Source organism: Macaca mulatta, chromosome 16 (genome assembly GCF_049350105.2).
Source record: "Macaca mulatta isolate MMU2019108-1 chromosome 16, T2T-MMU8v2.0, whole genome shotgun sequence".
NCBI lineage: Eukaryota > Metazoa > Chordata > Mammalia > Primates > Cercopithecidae > Macaca > Macaca mulatta.
Window position 1 is genome coordinate 69,365,030 of NC_133421.1, and position 18,318 is coordinate 69,383,347.

Consider the following 18,318-nt stretch of genomic DNA (forward strand, 5'->3'; position numbering starts at 1 on the left):
TTGAGCCGGAAGCCCCTTTGCACCTACTCTCCACCTCCTATTTGTGCACCTCCTATAGCCACGCATGCTGGCTGCTCCCTCACCTGTGACTGTGCCCCCCTTCAGGCTTTCCAGTGATGTCTCACGCACCCAGAGTTACATACACCCAATTACACAGAGTTGGACGCGGTCTGCACGGCCCATTACACACAGTTTCGCAGTTTCTCCCACAGTTGCAGTCCCAGCCTCCTGGTGCTCACATGCAGCTGCGCACACAAGCACCCTCACCCAGTGCCACCCGCATGGGCTCACCTGTGGGCCCCCACCCCAGAGTTGCACACTGGTGGCACACACGCATGCACACACACGCACTCACACTGGTTCTGTAATAATATTAGACATGCCATTTCTTTTTCATGACAGTTCCGGTGGAGATGCTCAGAGCTGTCACTTGGATGAAAAATAATGCATAATCCTCGTCTTCCTTCCTTCCCTTCCTTTTCTTTCTTCCCTGTTTAATGAGCTCCTAAAAATATTCCTTGCCGTCTCGCTGAGGCTGTGGGCTAAGTATGAGTCGGGCCTCCCCCCCCTCAACTGTCACCATCCTTGTTGTTTCCCTCAGCCCCCTGAGTGGGATGGGGGATGAAGGGGTACAGTGAGTCCTGGTGGTTGGCCCAGTGGAGGTCAGGCCAAGGGGCTCTCATCCAGGCCTCCCGAAGATCTCGGAGTCCCACTTGTCCCCTCTCCTGGCTAGCCCACTTGAGGTGGGGATGAGAGAAACAGAGACATGGGGGAAGAAAGATAGGCAGGAACCTCCTTTCGGTACCTGACCACCGTCGGCCACTCCCTCTGCAGCGCCTGACCAACTGCACAAGACCAACCTTACCTATCACCCCTCTACCTCAAGAGGAAAAAGTCCCTCTCCACCCCCTTGCACACCTGGTTCATCCTCCCTCCCAGAACCCGAAGTGAAGGGGAATGGGAGGGACAGTCAGAGCCCCTCTGAACCGCCAGCTTCTCCCAGCACCTTATCTTGGCTCTGTTGGGAAAACTGCAATGCTCAGTTTCCTCCAGTTCATCCTTTAAGCCCTAGATCAAAGTCACCTCCTCCCTGAAGCCTTCCTGATTCACACAGGAGATATTTGTTCACTGCAGGTATCAACACACTTTAATAATAATAAAGTTTATCAGCCAGGCATGGTGGCTCATGCCTGTAATCCCAGCACTTTGGGAGGCCAAGAGGGGGGATCACCTGAGGTCAGGAGTTCAAGACCAGCCTGGCCAAGATGGTGAAACCCCCGTCTCTACTAAAAATATAAGAGTAACCGGGAGTGGTGGTGCATGCCTGCAGTCTCAGCTACTCGGGAGGTGGAGATAGAGGCAGGAGAGTTGCTTGAACCCGGCAGGCAGAGGTTGCAGTGAGCCAAGATAGTGCCACTGCACTCTAGCCTGGGCGACAGAGCAAGACTCCATCTCTAAATAAATAAACAAATTAATTAATTAATTTACCAAAGAAAGCTATTGTGTGTGGTACCTGGTGGGAACTCTCTTTATGGGACTCTCGCCCCTATGTGTCATTTCCTTATTTACGTGGGTCACTCTCACCGGATCTGAGTCCCTCCAGGCTGGGGACCTTACTAGCCCACCCAGCTCTGGCTGAGTGAGAACTTGTATGCCCCGAGCTGTTGAAGGGACAGAGTCAGAGGCCTGAATGTTCATCCAGTTCCTGCCAACATTCACTGAGTCTTGGGAAAGGCAAAGCTCTCTCTAGGCCTTGGTTTCTCCATCTGTAATATGAGAGAGCTGGGTCAGGTGGTGTCTGAGGGCTCGGAGGTCTCTTGCAGCTCGGGTAATCTTCATTCTGTGATTCTCTACAGTGTCAAGCACAGTAAGGCTTTCTAATGCTTTTCACATCCCACCTTACTGGGTGCAAGGGGCTGGGTGGTACGACAAACAGGACAAGAAGCTCTCTGCACAGCTATCTGGAGCTTTGTTTTCCCAGCCTTTCCTCTGTCTCTCACTTCTTCCATGCCTGTTTTTTTGTTCTAGTCTCCTTAATTCCACTTGTATGACTTCCTTTCATTCTGTTCCTTTTCTTGCTTTTTCTGGGCCCGCATCCTACCCATTAGAGGCTCATAGCGAGCAACCCCCTCCACCTCCTTTCCTCTGCCTCCCTCCCCCAGCTCCACCTGCTTCAGAAGCCCCTCCCCGTGGCCTCCCCATCTCATCCCAGCAGCTCCAGTCCCGAAAGGTTAAGCTAATAGCAACTTCCTCCCCATCAGCTGCTCTTGTTTGCTCTACATAATTGCAGGAGATGGGGGCTGAGATGGGAGGGCCCTCTCAGTGGTTACGAGGTATAGGGAGGGGACTGTGCAGCTTTGTCCCTGGGAAGCGGGGCTGGGGGAAGGTGGTACTTACAGAAATGGGGTAGTGGGCTGTGTGGGAGCTGATCCAATGGGACAAGAATTGGGCAGAAGGCCATAGATGCCTACAGAAGGGGGAATGGAGTCCAGAGAGGGGCTACAAAAGAGGAAAATAATCATAACAGTGGCCATAGGTGGCATTTATCAAGCATGTACTATTTGCCAGGCACTGTGTCAAGCACTTTACTGGCTTTGTCTCACTGAATCTTCCCAACAGTCCCAGGAGGCAGGTTCAGCTTTTGGGAACATTATTTTTTTTCTTGTGCCCATTTTACAGGCAACTGAAGCTCCAGGAGGCTAAATCATTGCCTGAAGTCATGTGTTGCTAAATGGCAGAGCCTCAAGCAGAGACTGCTGTTAATCGCTCCTGCTCAGAAGGGCTCAGTGCTTGCAGGGACCTGGGAGGCCATTGGGCCTAGCCCATTCATTGTCCAGAGGGACAGAGGGAAATAGACTTGTCTAAATTCACACAGCAAGTTGTTGGCACAACTATGCAGAGAATTCAAGCCTGATACAGAAGGAGCTTGGATCATCTTCTGAGCCTAAGTCCCCCTGGAGACTTCCTGTGGATGGGTGCTTGGGTGAAGGGTGGCGATGTAGATAAGGCCAGCCCCAACTGGAGGAGGCCATGGTGTGCGTGGTGTGCGTGTTAGGTGCACAGTAGAGGGGAGGCCCACCTGGAGAGCTCCACCTGTCTGCCAGGGAACAGCAGCCCTGGCCTTCTGCTGGTTTGAGTATCTCCAGTAATTCATCAGAAGCCTAGTGGAGCCCAGAGCAGCACACATAGAAGGTGGGGCAGGCTGTGTCACAGCCAGTGGGAGTGAATTTAGATCAACCCTGAGAATTTGAATCTGGAAGTCAGCATGCCTGGGTCTCAGTCCATCTCAGCTGCAGACTTGGGGCTGTGTTGGCCTCCACATTCCTGCCTCCCATCTCAGGTCCTGTCTCACTGGCACATCTGCTTCAATCAGGACAGCCTGCCTCTTGTTTTCCTCCAAGCAATGGACACTCTCAAGGCAGGTACTGCCTCCCACTTTAGATTTGAGGGCTTCCCAAAGCAAGGACTCTTATCACATTAGAGCTTCCAGGACAGTGATTGAGTCTCCTCCATCAGAGTAAACATTCACCTAAGGCTGAGATTGTGTCTCCCCCATCAGAGGCCCCCTCCAGCCTCTATCCCTGTGATCTGATGGTCACAGCAGCTCCAGCATTGGCTCCATCCTGAAACATCCCCCCTACCCCCACTCCATCCCCATCTCACAGCAATGAGTTATCCTGTCCCTTCCCGGCTCCTGCCTGGGGACCCATGAGACTTCCCTTGCAGTGATGTGCTATTGGATGGGTTCAGCTCTGCCCAAGTGGCCCCCTTCCCTCTGCCTGGCCCCTTAGCAATGGTTGTCAGAGCAGCTACCCTCTGTCCTTTCGTAGTGAGCATCCATAGGCCCCTGGCTGGGTATGAACCTTTCCTACCACTCACACCACCAATGGGACCCTCATGACAATATAGTGGCAGGGCTGGGGGAGAGGGGTGCCTCAAAGGCCATCTTTCTTGAGAGGGGGTCTTCTAGGCTCTGCTGGGACACACTGCCTCTTGAAGTAGGGAAGCTCTCTCTTGTGGAGAACGACCTGCTCCTGGAGAAACTGTCCTCAGAGGAAGCCAAAATCCATCTCCCTGTGACTGTCCCATGGAAATCCAATGCTCCCGCTCATCTGTCTGCAACTCTGCTACTTGCCCAGTGCTGGGGTACTCCCACATCTGCAGCTCACCGCATGCCCGGGTGCAGGCCCCCAGCTCCGACCAGCCCTACAGGGGGCAGCTGTGAAGGGCCTGGCAGACGAGCAGGCGATCTCATTTGTATTCTGAGTGGCCAGGCTGGGCCATGGCTTTCTCCAAGATACCCCTATCCTCTCCCTCAGCTCCGTCTTTCAAAACTTCTCCAAGCAGCATCAATAATGGGAATCGATTCATCAATGAGCATCCTGGCCTCGCAGGCCGCATCCCTGCTGCGGAGCTTTGCTGCATCCCTAAGTACTTCAGCTTCTTGCCCACTCCATCCCCCATGTCCCATGCAGCACTTCTAGGGACCTGGCCCTGCCTTCCAGCCTGCCAGGATCCCAGGAGACCAAGCCTCCACCTCTGCCTCCGGACAGCTTTACTTTAGCTGAGCAAGGAGGATAGCCTGAGCCTGGAGGAAGACATGAGGGCAGGGAACCTGGGGCTGAGCTCAGAGCTGCTTGAGCCCTTCAAGCCCCATTCAGAGTGGGAGAGGGGGTGTCATGCCTTAGAGATGTGGGGACTGACCCCCTTATCCCAGCCTCTAAACACTGACGACCCAACATCAACCTCTTAACACTGCCTAGCCAAGACTGATCATCTGCCAAAGTACTGACTACACACTGACCCAACCCAACCTCCTAACAATGATGTCCCAGGCCCAGCCAACAGTGTAATGTCTCCCCAACCATCTACTGATCAGCTTGATAGCCCAACAGTAGTACGGAAGGACAACCAGAACCAACTGCCTGGCATGACCACCCATCACCGAGATCGCTACAACCAACATCCAATAATGACCTTCCCAACAGACCTCCCCTAGTGGACCACCCCAGATTACCTGTCCCTAACCATTTTCCACTGCCTGTCTATCCAACAAGGATCCCCCAATCACTGATCATCATGTCACTTCCTGCTGGACCCTTGTGTGTCACCAGCAGCTCTTCAGTTGGCTGCTGGCTACAGCTAGATTTCCTTGGCACTGGATGGAACTAATTTGAACCTCCTCCAGCTCCTAGGACTTGTCCAGTTGGCCAGTGGTTGAGCTGTTGGGTGTCTAGACCTGTCCCTCTCCTTCTCACCAGACCCTATCGACTCCTACCAGCCAGTACTGCCCAGCTGCACTAGAGTTGGGATGGGAAGAATTTTCTTCACTTCAGAGGAAGGAGGAGAGAGGGGAGGCAGAGGAGGCCTGGAAGGGCAGAGACGAGGCAGAGGCTGGGAGCAAGGGGAGGAGGAAAGAAGGAGTTAAGAAATGGCCAGGGCAGGTCAGGCACGGTGGCTCATGCCTGTAATCCCAGCACTTTGGGAGGCCGAGGTGGGAGGATCACTTGAGGTCGGAGTTCGAGACCAGCCTGGCCAACCTGGTAAAACCCTGTTTCTACTAAAAACACAAAAATTAGCTGGGCGTGGTGGCAGATGCCTGTAATTCCAGCTACTCGGGAAGCTGAGGCTGGAGAATTGCTCGAACCCGGGAGGTGGAGGTTGCAGTGATCCGAGATCACACCATTGCACTCCAGCCTGGGCGACAAGAGCAAAATTCCATCTCAAAAAAAAAAGAGAGAGAGAGAGAGAAAGAAAGAAATGGCCAGGGCAGAAAGGAGGCTGAGAAGTGGGAAGGGGGTGCAGTTCTCAGCATGTAGGCCCTGCGTGCTGCCTCGGCCCCTCCTGACCCCTCCTGGCTGCCCCTACTTAATGGAAAGCTCCACAGAGACTCAGAGACTCAAGCAGAGCAACGGCTCCTGATCCCCCTTCATCAAGGACCGAGGACCAGGGCCATTTATTAGACGAGGGAGCAGCTGCTGTGAGCCCAGGGGCCGAGTGGCAGGAAATCACTCCGTCTCTGGAAGCTGTGGCTTGGCTCCGGCCTCCTGGGTTGGGAGGCTGTCTGTCCACCCTTGTGCTCTGTGGGATCCACCTGGGGATCTGCATGTGCTAACTGTAATCCCTGCCTGCTGCCAACCTTGGAGCCAGGCCCAGGAGATTCCACTCAGGGAGAAACCGGCTCCTGGACTGACTCTGACTTGCCATGGTCAAGTCATGTCCCTTCCCCAGGCCTCAGCTTCCCCATCATTCAATGAGGAGACTCAGTTCTTTCTCTGAGGAAGGATGCTGTCTCCGGCTGCCCTGAGGGGTGATCTCTGGGCTCTCTTTGTCCATAGGCCCCCTGGACTTGTCTGGAGTTGAAACAAGGCTGAGCCCAGTGGCAATGACTTCTGGATTCTGGGTCCTTTATCTGCTCTCTAGCCCCGCTTTGGGAACCCAGGGAGAGTCACCATCTGTTCGGGTGCTGGACTCACATCACCGGCTGAAGCCAGGGGGGCTCAGAAGCTGGAAGGCTGCTCAGGGCTGCTGGCTCAAGACAGAGGGCGAATGTGGGAAGCATGAAGGGCTTGGGGAGCTGAGTAAATTGGAGATGGGGGAGATGGAAGGCAGGCCAGATGTCAAGACGCTCACCCCACTTCCACTGGCCACCTCCAGACGATAGGGCAGAAACTCATAGAGTGATGCAAGGACTGTCCTCTATCATGAGAATGTTCCGAGTTGGTGGGAAGGAGATGAGATGTCCCAGTGGTTGCTCCCAGCTGCCGGAGTCTCTGAGACTTGGAGTCTAATGCTGACCAGGCAGCAGCTGCCTTCTCTGCTGTTTCCTGCAGGGGTGGGGACAAGGGAGATGGATAAGATGTGGCTCCTGATGGATGGGTCCTTTCTCTCCAGTGGAGGAGATGGGACTGTTGTCCAAGAAATCACAAGAGTACAGCATTCATTGAGCCTCTACGTGTAGATACACACACACAGACACAGACACAGACACACACACACACACACACACAAACACACACACACACTCAAAGACGGCAGGAGTGAGGTTGCTTGGTACAGACCACAGGAGTTTAAGGAAGGAAGAACTCAGGAGGCTTCAGACAGCTTGGAAGGCTTCAGCAGGAGTCAGGAGTTAGTCTGGGTCTTCAGGACTCCCAGGACACGGCTTCATGGAGAGGAGGGAAGGCATTCCAGGCAGAGGGAACAGCCCGGTCGAAGGCACAGAGAAGGGATGGTGGGAACATGGGCGATAGAACCAGCTCCAGGAGCCAAGGGTGCAAGCAGGATATGGAAGAAGTTGAGGAGGAGTGGTGGCTAGGGGACTTCTCAAATGCCCTTTTATTTTATTTTTATGTTTTAATTTTTTGAGACAGAGTCTCCCTTTGTCACCCAGGCTGGAGTGCAGTGGCACAATCTTGGCTCACTGCAGCCTCCGCCTCCTGGGTTCAGGCGATTCTCCTGACTCAGCCTCCCGAGTAGCTGGGACTACCAGCGTGCACCACTATGCTTGGCTAATTTTTGTATTTTTGGTAGAGACGGGGTTTCACCATGTTTCTCAGGCTGATCTCGAACTCCTGACCTCAAATGATCCACCTGCTTCGGCCTCCCAAAGTGCTGGGATTACAGGCATGAGTCACCGCGCCTGGCCTCAAATGCCCTTTTAAGGCACAAAGATTATTTTCTGATCCCCACATATGAGCATATGGTATGATTGGTTGTGTGTGCTTAAGGGAGAAATGGGCAAGATGTTTGAAATGTGGGCCATTTTGGAAAAGCAGGCAATTTTGGCAGTGGAATCTTTTTCTTTTGCATTTTCCCAGCCCTTCCTAACTTGCAGGTCATACCGGGTGGAGCTGGGGGCCATCTTCCAGGAACCTGCATCCCCAGAGGTGGATAGAGGAAGGGTACCATTTCCAGAGGACACAGCCAAGGACCTCATACCTACATGAGGTGCAGGGCCCTGGGTGTCCTGCTTCCTGACTTTGCCTGCCTGCCCTAAACTAAGCTGCCCTTCCCACTTTAGTTCAAAACCAATCCTGTTCCTGCTGGTCCCAGGCCTCTGAACAGGATGGAAATCAATGAACAATTTGCTGCTATTTGTAGATCTCATTTCCCTGCTGGTCCCTCAACCCTAGCTGGTCCTGACCAAGTTCAGCCCTGCCCACCCTACTCAGTCAGATGCACTGGCACTGTGCCCATCCACTCGGAGTCCCGTGCTCAGTACTGAGGCTCAGTACCAGGGGAGCCGCAGCCCAGAGGCCCCTGCAGGGGGCCGGGCTTATCCTTTAGCTGGGACTAGAGGGTATGGATCCCTGAGAGCCTAGAGGAGATAAAGACAAAGCACAGACTCAGGAATCTGAATCGTTTTAAAAAAAAAAAAAAAAAAAACCCTCCAAGGGATTCAAGGGAAGCTGGTGCAAGAATTGCTGGGAAATGAACAGCATTCCCACCTGCCAGCTGTGTGACTTTACTTACCTTCTCTGTGCCTCAGCATCCTCATCTGTGAAATGACAGCACCAAGAGCTCTGGCCTCAAGCCTCTGCCTGGAGGGTTAACAGAGGAAAAGTAGGCATAGGTCTTAACTGAAAGCCAAGCACTTAACAGGCATTCGTCAATGATTGATAGCAGCAAGTGAGACCAAGGGCCAGGAGCACCAGCACACTGGCCTTCTGCCTGGCCAGCCAGCCCCTCCTGGACATGCTTGGGGTCCCTGGGTGGGTAAGCTTGGTAACCTGTCCCAGAGCAGTGTGCCCATGCTGCACTCGAGGTCCACATTAGTCTCCTGGGTGATGAGTGGGAGAGGCTCCCAGGAGGATGAGCAGGGGTAGGCTGGGCCTGGTGGAGGGAAACAAAACTTTGACTCCCTAGGAGCTCCTGATCTGCCAGTCGGGATGATGCTGTTTGAGGAAGCTGTAAGGTGTCGCCTTTAGGAGGGGTAAGGGAGGAGTCCCAGCAGGAGGCTAGACACTTCCAGGGGTGGTCAGTCCCTCAGGTCAAAGGGAAAACCATAGAGAGCCTGGGGCGGTGGGGCCAGTAAGGCAGAGGGGAGCTGGATGCTTCCTTCCCACCGGGGACAGGTAGTTAATTCCAAATAACCACAATCTTTTCTATTCTTTGATATATCTCTCTCTGTGTTTCCTTGCCTGTATGCATGGTAAAGCTTTCTCTTCTTCAAAGGGGCCCCAGGTGCCCAAGACTCCCTTCCCACTACCTTGAGACACACAGGGCATAACAGTTACAGATGTGATCGAGTTCAGCTCAGCTTGCTTGGTTTCTTTTTTCAACTTTATTGAATATAATTTACATACAATACAATGTACACGTTTTAAGTGTTCAGTTTGATGAGTTTTGACAAATTTATAGACACATAACTACCACTACGATGAAGATATAGAGCATTTGCCTCATCCCAAAAAGCTCCCCTGTGCCTCTTCCCAGTAGTTCCCCACCCTTCCCCCAGCCCCCGGCAACCACTGATCTGCTTTCTGTCACTATAGATTAGATTTGTCTTTTCTGGATTTTCATATAAATGGAATTATGTAATATGCACGCTTGGTTTCTGGCTGCTTTAACTGAGCAGGATGTTGATGAGATTCATCCTTGTTTTTATGGCGGTAGTTTACTCTTTTTGTTGCTCCTAAGTATCCCATTGTTTGCACTAACAATCTGGCCACTTGCTGATGGACATTTGTCTTATTTCCAGGGTTTCAGTTGTTGTGAATAAAGCTACCATGAGCATGTGTGCACATACAAGTCTGAGTAAACATATATTTTCATTTTTCTTGGTTAAATACTTAAAAGTGGGATAACCGAATCTTGTGGTTATTGTATGCTTAACTTTTCAAGAAACTGACAAACTGTTTTCTGAAGTAGTTGTACTATTGTACACTTCTATTATCAGCGTGTGAGAGTTCCAGTTGCTCCACAACCTCATCGACACTTACCATAGTCAGTCTTCCAATGGCTGTGCAGTGTATCTAATTGTGGTTTTAATTTGCATTTCCCTGATAATGAATAATATTGAATATTTTTTCATGAACGCACTGGCCATTCTATCTCTTCTTTTGACCCTTTTACAATGGGATTGTTTGTCTCCTTCCTATTGAATTGTAAGAGTTTGCTGGATACAAGTTCTTTGTCAGATATATGTATTGAAAATATTTTCTCCCAGGATATGGCTTGCTTTATTTTCTTAGTTGTTTAAATCTTGATTCTAGGCTGGGCACAGTGGCTCATGTCTGTAAACCCAGCACTTACGGAGGCCGAGGCTGGTGGATCACCTGAGGTCAGGAGGTTGAGACCAGCCTGGCCAACATGGTGAAACCCCGTCTATACTAAAAATATAAAAATTAGCCGGGTATGGTGGCGCATGCCTGTAATCCCAGCTACTCAGGAGGCTGAGGAGTAGAACCACTTGAGCCTGGGAGGCAAAGTTAGCAGTGAGCCAAGATTGCGCCACTGCACTCCAGCCTGGGCAACAAGAGTGAGACTCTGTCTCAAAAAAAAAAAAAGAAAAAAAGAAAAAAAGAATCTTGATTATATTAGTTCCATGTTGTGCATTCTTCAGCAAGTTACTTAGTCTTTCTGACCCTTCGTTTCCTTATCAATAAAATGGGGCTAAAAGTACCTAGCATATAGAAGTGTTATGACATTTAACTCAATTAATATATGTAAAATACCTAAGCCCAGAGGAGGTCCTCAACTCGTAGTGGTTATTACTGCTATTATTAGGCTGGTGCAAAAGTAATTTGCTATTAGTTTCAATGACAAAAACTGCAATAACTTTTGCAACAACCTAATATTTTCAGGCAGTTAATGGCCTCTCTTTCCCGTCTCCTGGATCTGGCCCTGATGGGGTGATATGTCTTTTCTGTCCACCTAGCTCCTGAGGATCCCATGGGCAGGCAAGGCAGGGGCAAGATGGGAATAGGATGATGACCTAAGTCATCCTGTGCCCATTCTGCCCAGACACACAATTTGGGAACCACAGAGTACTGAGCCCAGGGGCCCACCAACCTGGAGCCTCAGAGAAAAGGAAAATGTCTCTGGGACCCCATACCTTCTACTTGTGGACCCATATGTATGCCACCCCATCACACTCTGCCTGGCACCTGCACAAACTCAGACACTTACATGGGAAGAGAAATGCAGTGATCACTCTACTCCCCAACCCCCACTGCCACTGGTCCGGAAGAGCCGGCTTACTGGCCAGACCATGTATAATTCAGAGGTTTGGCCCAAAATAGTTCTAGTCAGGCCCAGCTTCTCCAGTGGGGGTTAGGGAAGAAGCAGGAGCAGCAAAGGGAGTGGGGAGAGGCATCTCAACTTGGAGAAGATCCTAGAGTCTGCCTCCCGCCCTGGGTTCCTGGGCAGAGCCTGGGGGCCAGGGGAGCTTCAGAGCAGCCTAAAGCACTCACTTCCCAAATTCCCTCTCCCCCACACACATCCCCAAATCCTCCCACCCTGGGGAGACAGGGTCACCTGCAGGCAGCTGGGAGTACCAACAGCTGGCCATTCACATCTGCTGGGGCCTGGAGTCCCCACCTGTGTGTGTCAGGCTCCCCAACACCTCCCTAGAGCCCAGGCTGAGAGGGACACTGCTGAGTTCTCAGGCATCTTTGTCCCAGGTCTCCTGTCTTCACTTCACCAATCAATCAGTTGATAAGTCCACAAATATTTACTGAGCACACGTCTGGGCAAAGCTGGGTCCTAGGACATCAGAGGGCACCTGGCTGTGCATGGAGAGGCTCAGAACTTGCTGAGGAGGCAGGAAATTCACAGAAAGGACAAAGACTGGGTCAGAGAGGGACAGGCCATGGAGCTAGGGATGCAGGCAGGGAAAGGCTTCCAGCTGAAAGCCTGACTTGAGCTGGGCCTGCCCAGGTGAAGGCCTGGATTCAGGGAGATGGAAAGGCAGGTGGGAGGGACAGGGTTGGCTGGATGGGGGCGGAGGGTCTGAGGCTATCTGGATGTTAGTAAGAAGACTGGCTGATGGAACTGGAGTCACATGAGGAAGACATGGGGCAGGCCTGGCATGGCCCACAACCTTTGGTAGTTCAAGAGGATGGGGACTACACCATATACACCCCCGGGGGTTTCCCAAGATTCTCCAACATGGTGTTAAGTGCTTTGCTTTGGAGTCAGCCTACTGGGATTCAAATCCCAAAATCACCATGTCATTGCCCCATGACTTTGGGCAAGTGACTTAAGGTGTGTTTTCTCATGTGTTAAATGGGGGTAATAACAGTCTGTACCGGCCGGGTGCTGTGGCTCACACCTGTAATCCCAGCACTTTGGGAGGCTAAGGCGGGTAGATCACTTGAGGTCAGAAGTTCAAGACCACCCTGGTCAACATGGTGAAACCCCTTCTCTATTAAAAATACAAAAATTGGCCAGGTGTCACTGCATGCCAACCTGGGTGACAAAGCTAGACTCCATCTCAAAAAAAAAAAAAAAAAAAAAGTCTGTATCTCTTGCCTTGTTGAAGAGATTAAGTAAGAAGTGAACATATGTTGGGAGACCGAGGTGGGCAGATTACCATAGATCAAGAGTTCGAGCCAACATGGAGAAACCCTGTCTCTACTAAAAATATAAAAACATTTGCTGGGCGTGGTGGCAGATGCTTGTAATCCCAGCTACTCAGGAGGCTGAGGCAGGAGAATCGCTTGAACCCCGGAGGTGGAGGTTGCGGTGAGTCGATATCTTGCCACTGCACTTTGGCCTAGGCGAAAGAGTGACACTCCGTCTCAAAAAATATACAAAAAGAAGTGCACAAATGGTGCTCAGCCTAGCCTCCCACGTTCTTCCCACCTGCGTGGAGAGAGACACAGCAGCACAGAGTGTCTTCAGGACCTGGGTGACTGACCAGGAAAGAGTGTTACTGCCCAACAGTGAAGAGATGGTGTTGGTGAGCTGGGCGCAGTGGCTCACGCCTGTAATCCCAGCACTTTGGGAGGCTGAGGCGGGTGGATCATTTGAGATCAGGAGTTTGAGATTAGCCTGGCCAACATGGCAAAACCCTGTCTTTACCTAAAAACACAAAAATTAGCCAGGTTTGGTGGCATGCACCTGTAGTCCCAGCTACTCAGGAGGCTGAGGCACAGGAATCGCTTGATCCCGTGAGGCAGAGGTTGCAGTGAGCTGAGATCACGCCACTGCCCTCCAGCCTGGGTGACAGAATGAGACTCCATCTTAAAAAAAAAAAAAAAAAAAGGCTGGGCGCGGTGGCTCACGCCTGTAATCCCAGCACTTTGGGAGGCCAAGACAGGCAGATCACGAGGTCAGGAGATCGAGACCATCCTGGCTAACACGGTGAAACCCTGTCTCTACTAAAAATACAAAAAAATTAGCTGGGCATGGTGGCGGGCGCCTGTAGTCCTAGCTACTCGGGAGGCTGAGGCAGGAGAATGGCATGAACCTGGGAGGTGGAGCTTGCAGTGAGCCGAGATTGTGCCACTGCACTCCAACCTGGGCGACACAGCAAAACTCCATCTCAAAAAATAAATAAATAAATAAATAAAATAAATAAATAAGAGAGATGGTGCTGGTGGACAGAAAGCAAGAGGGCTTCCTGACAGAGGAGGTCTTTGAGCTGTGATTTCAGACAAGGTGCCTGATCCAGAACTCCTAGAGACAATGTGAACTGGTGGGCCCAGTGATATGGGGGCCATGTTATCCATGGGGCACCATACTTCCCATGACACCCTGGGAGTCACGGGAGGGTTTTGGTTTTGCTTTCCTGTGTTTTTTCCCTGCAGAGTCTGCACGAGGGTTGCTTCGACTCTAAGTTCTGAAAGGCTCCTTTCCTCCTCTCCAGTTCGGGCTCCATTCATCTCTTTGGGCCTCTGGCTCAGTCTCTCCATCACTCTGCCTCCACCTCTTTTGGTCTCACTAATTTTGTCTTTCCCTGAGCCCCTTTCTCCCTCTCTTCCTTGTTCCAAGCCTCTACAGGCTCTGATTCCATCTTCCCCACCTCTCCTTTGCGCTCTCTCGCTCTCTCTCTCTCTCTCTCTCTCTCTCTCTCTTTCTTTCATCTCTCCAGGGACCTTTGTAAAACTCTGCACTCTCTTCCTGGAGACTGGGGGCAGCTGGGGAGTGGGGACCAGAGTCCCCGCCTCTAGGGGACCCATGCCCCAGGCCCAGCTCTGTTGATTAGGGCTTTTCTTCAGAGGGCTAGAGACATCAATGACTGTTACAAGCCTCACCAATGCTGCTAATATTAGCCCAGGAAGGCAGCTCACTGATGGATTAGGAGAAATTAAGAATTCAAATTCTGTAATTTGAATTGGAGGGCTGCTGCTTGCTGACAGCTAATACTTCCCCAGAAATTAATGAGTGAAGGAGGGATGGCAGCACTGGTTTTCTTCTTTGACAATACAATTTCCCCCCCACCCCACCCCCGTGATCCACGCCTTTGAAACCCCCATCTCCAGGCAGGCACTTGCCTGAAGGACTGGGGTCCTGTTTGTCTCAGATCTTATTTGTGGATCCCAGAAACTCTTGGGAACTGGCCTCTCATTCCCAGCTGAGCCCTCTGCATCTGCCTGCTGGTGCCTCAGCATGAGGCCAGCTGGCTCTGGGAGAGGCGAGGTGAAGCTGGAGAAAGGACGGGGTCAGGGCACCGGCAGAGCTTGCTTTCAGTTCCCTCCTGGCTGCGTGTGACCCTGACAAAGGTCTGAACCTGTCTGTAAAATGGAAATTATAATTCCCCGCGTTAGGGGATGTTGGAGGCTCAGAGGCAAGCATCTCATGGCTACCTTCCTCTCTCGCTGCTTCCCTTTCTCCCTGGGCATTTCTGCTGTTTGGTCCTTCAGAATTCCCACCAACCCCCTCTCAGCCAAACCACACTGAGACCTCCTTGGAACTGCCTCCTCCAGGAAGTCTCCCTGGGCTTTGTTCTATTGGGATTGACTGGCTGCTGAGTGCTCACGGCCTCGTTTCTGAACCATCTCTCCTGCTGTCCCAGAGTTTTAGATGATTTCTAAGAAGAGGGTGTCCTGTCTCCCAAACCAGATTGTTATTCTCCTGGAGGTGGCATTGGCCCTGTGCCTCAAACCCAACAGGTGCTCAATACCTGGCAAATAAATTGAACCAACACCTTCTGTCCTCTTTGCGCCTGCCTCACTGTCCTTCCACCCGTGCCCAGTGATGCATGTTGATGGCAGGTGAGTGCTGGTGCTGGGGTCTGGCCAGTCTTCCCTGCAGTCCCAGTGCCCATGTCTTGGGTGTGTGTGGGGGAGGGGTGGTGGGGAAGACACATTCCTGCTGTGAGTAGCACATTCTCCAAAATGGTACCTTCAAGGCATTATGTATATGTATGTATGTGTGTATATATATACACATACACACACACCTACATATATACACATTTATATATATTTGCCATATATATATATAAGTGGTGCCATCACAGCTCATTGCAGCCTTGACCTCCCAGGCTCAAGTGATCCTCCTACTTTAGCCTCTAGCTGAGACTATAGGCATGGCTGTACCCAACTAAATTTTTTTTTTTTTTTGAGATGGAGTCTTGCTCTGTCACCCAGGATGGAGTGCAATGGTGAGATCTCGGCTCATTGCAACCTCTGCCTCCCAGGTTCGAGCGATTCTTCTGCCTCAGCCTCATGAGTAGCTGGGACTACAGGCACGCACCACCACACCCAGCTAATTTTTGTATTTTTAGTAGAGATGGGGTTTCACCATATTAGCCAGGCTGGTCTGGAACTCCTGACCTTGTGATCTGCCCACCTCGGCCTCCCAAAGGGCTGGGATTACAGGCATGAGCCACTGCGCCCGGCCACCCAGCTAAATTTTTAAATTTTTTAACTTTTTGTAGAGACTAGGTCTCCTAACATTGCCCAGGCTGATCTCAAACTCCTGGGCTCAAGTGATCCATCAGCCTCAGCCCCCCAAAGTGCTGAGATTACAGGCATGAGCCACCTAAGTGATTTTTTAAAAAAAGTGTTGACTGAGGCAGGAGGATCACTTAAGCCCAGGAGTTCGAAGTTACAGTGAGCAATGACTGGGCTACTGCACTCCAGCCTGGGTGACAGAGCAAGACTCTATCTCTAAAAAAATAAGAAATATTTAAAAAGTGTTGACTGGGCACTGTGGCTTATACTTGTAATCTCAGCATTTTGGAAGGCTAAGGTGGGAGGATTGCTTGAACTCAGGAGGTTGAGACTAGCCTGACCAACATAGTAAGACCCCATTTCTTTTTCTTTCTTTTTTTTTTCTTTGAGATGGAGTCTCCCTCTTTCATCCAGGCTGTAGTGCAGTGGCGAGATCTCGGCTCACTGCAAGCTCCGACTCCTGTGTTCACACCATTCTCCTGCCTCAGCCTCCCGAGTAGCTGGGACTACAGGCGCCCGCCAGCACGCCCGGCTAATTTTTTTGTATTTTTAGTAGAGACGAGGTTTCAGCGTGTTAGCCAGGATGGTCTCAAACTCCTGACCTCGTGATCCGCCCATCTTGGCCTTCCAAAGTGCTGGGATTACAGGCGTGAGCCACCGCGCCCGGCCAGTAAGTCTCCATTTCTATGAAAAATTTAAAATATTAACCAGGAACGGTGGTGTGCACCTGTAGTCTCAGCTTCTCATGAGGCTGAAGCAGGAGAATTGCTTGAGCCTGGGAGGTAGAGGCTGCAGTGAACTATGATGGAGCCAATGCACTCCAGCCTGGGTAACAGAGCAAGACCTCATTTCTAAACAAAATAAACAATATTTTAAAAAGTGTTGACATGCTGTCTGTTAAGGTGTTGAGAAAAGGAGTTATAGAGAGCCCTGAGAAAGCCAGACCTCAAGACAATGAAGATGCGTCCTTCCTCCTGGCCCCTCAACTTTTCAGGCATACCTCACCCCTCCCCTCCTGCCCCAATCCCAGGCCCACTCTCACTCCTGGCACCTGGCTGAGCTCTGGCTCGGGGTGGTGAGGGACATCCTTAGCTGCCAGGCAGATGGGCTCTACAAGGCTCGGTGCCTACAAGCCCTTGCAGAATTGGCCACCAAAAAGTTGGTGCTGGACTTTCTAGCCTCATGGAGAGCCAGGGCACAAGGAGAACCAGCGCAAATGGCTTCCTTCGTTCCTGGGAGGGGTCTTGGGGGTCACCTAGGACCCTCTCTTTGACAGATGGGTAAACTAAAGCTCAGAAAGGTTAGCATATGTTCAAACAAACACCAGTCATCTGTCTAGCAGGGAGAAAAGGTGATCCCAGGAGCAGATAAATCCAAATCCCTTTCGAAGGCCCTCCTGGATCCTGGAAAATCAAATGTTCTTTCCAACTCTGCTTCCTCGGGCTAGCGTTTGAGCAAAAGTCTACTCCAGGTGGGCTGGGGGTGGGGTCAGAGAAGGGAAGGAGATTGGCAGAAAAGTAGTTTTCTACGTGGCTGAGGGGTGCTTTGGGCAGGAGACAGGCTTCTAGGAACCTGTCCCCTCCAACCGCCTCCATGACCCACTTGCCTGGGAAGCCTTTCCCCCCACACCCATTTTCTCTTTCCGACTGAGGCTTACCCTGGATGTAGGATGAACGTGGGGGGCCTGGGGAGAGGCAGGGGGCTGGGAAGCAGTCCTGTCTGCCTTTCGAACCTCATGGGCGGGTGGGGGTCCTGCCTGACATTCCCATGCTGCTCCCACCCCCGCGTGGCTCCTCTGATGCCCAAATCGCCTTTTCCCAGATCCAATTAAAACAGCATTTGGAGCAAGGTTGAAATAATCACATAATCATTTTCTCCAGTAAAGTTACTGGCTGGAGCCCGATTTGAAAGCTGAGCTGGTAATTGAATCTGAGGGGCAGCGACAGAAGAGGAGCTGGCGGGGAGCGATGAGGACTCTGTGGGGCCCAGAGGCTCCTGGCTATGATTACCCCTCCTACCACTGGTAATAGAAGGTGTTGAAACTCCCTCCTACTGTCCATCCCCATCTCACTCCCTCCATCTAGTCACAGACATCTCCTGGGGCTATAGAACTCCCAGACTTCAACAGGACAACAGGCCCAGAGCCCATGCCATCACACTTTTTCAGTTCACAGGCCAGATTGGGGAGGTCACCTGCCCATAGTCACCCAGAGAGGTCAAGCAAAGCCAGGAATCCAACCCAGGTCTCGGACTCTCCAGCCACTGCTTTTTTTTTTTTTTTTTTCTACAGAATTTTGCTCTGTCCTCCAGGCTGGAATGCAATGGCACGATCTTGGCTCACTGCAACCTCTGCCTCCCGGGTTCGAGCGATTCTCCTGCCTCAGCTTCCCGAGTAGTTGGAATTACAGGCGTGTACCACCATACCTGGCTAATTTTTGTATTTTAGTAGAGACGGGGTTCCACCATGTTG

The 18,318-nt window shown here is 51.5% G+C and overlaps 1 protein-coding gene across 4 annotated transcripts in view; it reads right to left on the bottom strand.

The window, feature by feature from the left end:
• The window catches only part of DCAKD (dephospho-CoA kinase domain containing), a 75,291-nt gene that overhangs the window by 8,131 nt on the left and 48,842 nt on the right, over positions 1-18,318 (bottom strand). For all 4 annotated transcript variants that reach the window (XR_013405804.1, XR_013405802.1, XR_013405803.1 and 1 more), the window contains exons 5-6: positions 8,476-8,543; positions 6,634-6,827 (exon numbers count right to left, since the gene is read on the bottom strand). The gene's annotated coding sequence lies outside the window, so the exon portion shown is untranslated. The remainder of the gene's footprint in view (positions 1-6,633; positions 6,828-8,475; positions 8,544-18,318) is intronic.